Source organism: Pinus tabuliformis, chromosome 7 (assembly GCF_031772625.1).
Source record: "Pinus tabuliformis cultivar Carrire ecotype Pingquan chromosome 7, CPIR1, whole genome shotgun sequence".
Classification (NCBI taxonomy): Eukaryota; Viridiplantae; Streptophyta; class Pinopsida; order Pinales; family Pinaceae; genus Pinus; species Pinus tabuliformis.
In genome coordinates, this window is record NC_142293.1 from 1,609,101,086 (window position 1) to 1,609,105,304 (window position 4,219).

General features: G+C 33.1%; 1 pseudogene; it reads right to left on the minus strand.

The window, feature by feature from the left end:
• Positions 1-352: 352 nt before the first annotated feature.
• LOC149254323 (putative mannitol dehydrogenase) lies at positions 353-2,295 on the minus strand (annotated as a pseudogene).
• Between the last annotated feature and the right edge of the window lie 1,924 nt (positions 2,296-4,219).

The window sequence follows — 4,219 nt, forward strand, 5'->3', positions numbered from 1 at the left end:
GAATAATGATATAGGTGTATCTCTCAATTTGTTTGCAAATGCTATCTAGCTATTAGTAGATCATGAATTTCACAAGTATAGGCATATAGATTTAGGAAAAATGTTTTTAATCCTTGTTTTCCCCATTACTGTGCTCAGACATATTGATGTGACAAACCTAGTTTGTAGAAACATCAATATTTAGTTGAGGATCATGGTTTGGATTCTGCAAGAGATATGGCATTCGATAAGGTTAGACAATCTGGGGTTGGCCAACATAGTTTCAATGACATTTCAAAAGTATCTAATATGGAGTAGGGAGCCATGCCAATGACTTGATCCAAGTGAGAAAGGTTACAAGCTTTAACCACCAAATTTTCAGACTCTATACTGTAGCCACAAAAGAAGGTTTTGGAGGAAGTGCCCACTTGTCAGTTCTCTTGAATTTCAGAGGTAATGTGGCTCATGAATACTGTGTATTTTCCTCACTTCCATTTTCTGGAGATTTAGAAGAAACTGTTCAAGCTCTCGGGCATCTATTACATTCTACGAGTTACAGTTCCTAGTTTCTCACATCCTCATTCAGCCATAAACCTACTCTTCTATGAGAGCTAAAAGCTTCTCACCAACTATAACACATTTCCTGAGTTTCCTTCACCCCTCCAATCAAACTCCCCCCTACAAATCGATGGGCTGCACACACCAAAATTAAAATTAAATCCCAACTTCCATGTGATTAACACCCAAATTCTTGTTCAAGAAAACAGTAGAGAAATCCAAAATTTAGAGATAGCATATCTGCCTAAGCTGTGGATGCCTTTGACACTCTCAGTTTGATTGAAATATAATTTTGTTCATATCTTTTATCTACAAGACAAAAGGGCACGGAGGACTTACCCATAACAACAGCCGGAGCAGCAAATTGCACAGGCTTTTCTGGCAAACCATCTATGACCAACTTACCATTCACCTTTAGCAAATTAAGGAGGGGCTCCACAACATGATTAGCAGAGACTGTGTCAATAATATAGTCTACAAACTTGTCTGCAGCCTGCATCTATTTCTCATCTTTGCTGATGACAAAGTGATCTACTCCTAAAATTTCTCTCGCTTCCTTTTGCTTGCTAGGCGATGTACTTATCACCGTAACTTGCAACCCAAAAGCTTTGCCAAATTTGACAGCCATGTGTCCCAAACCACCAAGCCCCACCACGCCCGCTCTCTTTCCAGGCTCCGTCATCTAGAAATATTTCATGGGGCTGTCCACCATTATTCCTGAACATGGCAATGGTGCAGCCACATCCAAGGGTAGATTCTCTGGTACCTTCACCACAAAGCTACTTACAACCCACAAACCACCCAAATTATTAAAACCCTATTTAACCAATATAAAGAAAAAATATTAATGCCATTTGTCTCTGGTTTTATATAAAAGAGACAAACCACCCATCCCGGCAAGGCCTACCGGAACTTGGCGCAATTAAATTTTCTAAGGTTTTGAGTCAATTAGGAGATTCCTGAAACTCGTTGATCCCATTCCAAACATGAACAGGATTATATGGACAGAAAAGGAAGCCTTTTATGGCGAGTTTAGCCTATATGCCCTAAAACAAAAATGGATGCATGAGTTGGGATAATGATTAATTACCTTTGGTTAGAAACCATCAAGGATGAGTAACCTCCAAAAGTGATAGAACCCTCAACATCTATGCTACCATACGTCCAAATGACCTTCTCACAGTATTGTTCTTGCCCTTTGCTACAATAATTGCAATGATGGCAACTTCCAACCATACAGCCCACGCCCACACAATCTACAGCGGGAAAATTCTTCACTTCTAAACCCACTTCAACTACTAGACCTACTATTTCATGGCTACAAAAATAGAATTGTGAGTAAATTAAAATTGAGTGTGAATTTCTAGGCATGTACTCTTTCTGTCTTGCTATTTGATGTGAAGCAGTGTTGAAGATTATGAATACATTACACAAGAACCATTGGGTATTGGGAACCTTTCCATTCATTATGAATTTGATGTAGATCAGTGTGACAGATTCTGTAGTATACGATCTTGAAAATAACATCATGTAGCCCAGTTTCCCTGTCAAGGCAATTTTAATGTAAGTTTTCTGCAAATGGTTATCAATAGAAGCAAACAATTTAAACGTAAGTTTTCTATAGATGGGTATCAATAAAAGCAGTTAAATGAGTAAAGCGAGGAGGAACCTGCGAGTGAAATTGAAGGGTGAGAGAATGCCTGACTCATCTCTAGTAGCCCATCCTTGAACATTAAATCGACCTACTTCCTTCACCATCTTCTCTTCTTCACAACACTCAGAAATAAATTTGATTCACTTAGAAGAAGCAACTGAGCAGATGAATGTAAAGAACATATTTAAGGAGATAACAGGTGTTGGGATGGGTATTTAAAAGGTCAAGTATGGCAGGGTATAGCAGGATCACCATTGAATAACCGAGAGCTAAATTCATCGGTAGGCAGCAAGGCAGGTCGTGCACAGTAGAGTGCACAGCAAAAACTAGAAACATTATTACAGCAGGTCATGGAAGAGCCCGGAAACATTATTGCAATAGGTCACGGAAGAGCCCGGAAACATTATTGCAGCAGGTCATGGAAGAGCAGTGGAAGAGCAAAAAGTGGGAAGCAGGAGGAGCTGAAATCGAAAAGCAATTTTGGTGAAGGAGGAATAGTCCGACAACATATGCCAGATGTCAATTAAACCAGATGCCAGTTGGACGCCAGATGTCAATCAGAGAATCAAAAGGTAGACGACTAAACTCATTCAAAGGAAGGCCTATCGGCCTAACTACATGTTTTTTTATTATATATAAATTATGTTTTTATTTTTTTATTTATGTTATCAATTATTCAAAACCAACCAATATATATAAATTTATCTTAACCATACAAATTATAAAGGATGAGAGTGATGATATTTTTAAAGTACAAACTTTTTTTAGAATGAAAAACTTGAAAAAAAAATTATAGCTCAAAAATTTTGGTCCTCCTTACAACTTTATGTAGATTTAAATCTATATATATATGAAATTGAACTTAAAATATGTTAGTTCTTATAAATACTTAAATAATTTATTTAAATGTTTTGGAGTATTCTTTTAAAATATAAGAGACACATTTTGTGCACAAAAGGTGAAAAATAAGTTCTTTTTAGTTATTTTATTTCTAAATATTTTATTTGAGATTAAAAGTGATAGTTAAATATTTTTATCACATCTCTTGCATGCCATACATATTCATTCATTTTTATTTTTTATTAAAATAAATATTACTCTTTTCTTTATATAAAAGAGACGTGCCAACTCAATATTGAATGAATATAGAAAATTACAACGCTCCTAATAAACTATTGAAAGTATCTCTGCACAATATTGATTTAATTTATTATAATATTATTTTATTATTTCTATATATGTATTTAAAATTAAAAAACTTACTTTTATAATTTTATAAATTTGTGAAAAAACATTATAAATCAAAGAGTATGCTTATTTGCAACTACCAATTTAATATAACTTCAATAATAAAACAATATATTTATTTTAAGCTGTAACCATTTGAAATATAAAGATGCAGTTACTTATTTGAAGATGAAAGTTGAAAAGTTGAAATCTGATACTTTTGTGAAAAAACATTATAAGTCAAATGGTATACTTATTTACAACTACCAATTTAGTATAACTTCAATAATAAAACGATATATTTATTTTAAGCTACAACCATTTGAAATATAAAGATACAGTTACTTATTTGAAGATGAAAGTTGAAGAGTTGAAATCTGAGACTAAAAGTAAGGGAAGTTAAGTGTACAGTAATATGAAATATTTGAAATAAATAATTTTGAAAAAAAATGGAAATGCGTGTAATTAAATTATTGAACAAGATTTTCTAATTTTGACTAAAATTAGTAATGTTTCGTGTTTATATTTATAATCGGACGTTTCGTGTTTATATTCATAATGGGACGCATATTTATAATGAGAGTCAAAAGCGTTTGTTTTTTTTTTTTTAAATCTAAAATAATACATTGTTTATAATTTTGTTTATATTAATTTCAAAATATTTGTAAACGGATTTTAGAATGAAAAGGTGTTTGATTTATTGTTTAGGTTTACGATATTAATATTAAGATTTCATATAATTTTTTTGGGATTATAATTATTGTTAATTATGATCTAACATCACATTGTGACAAATATTTC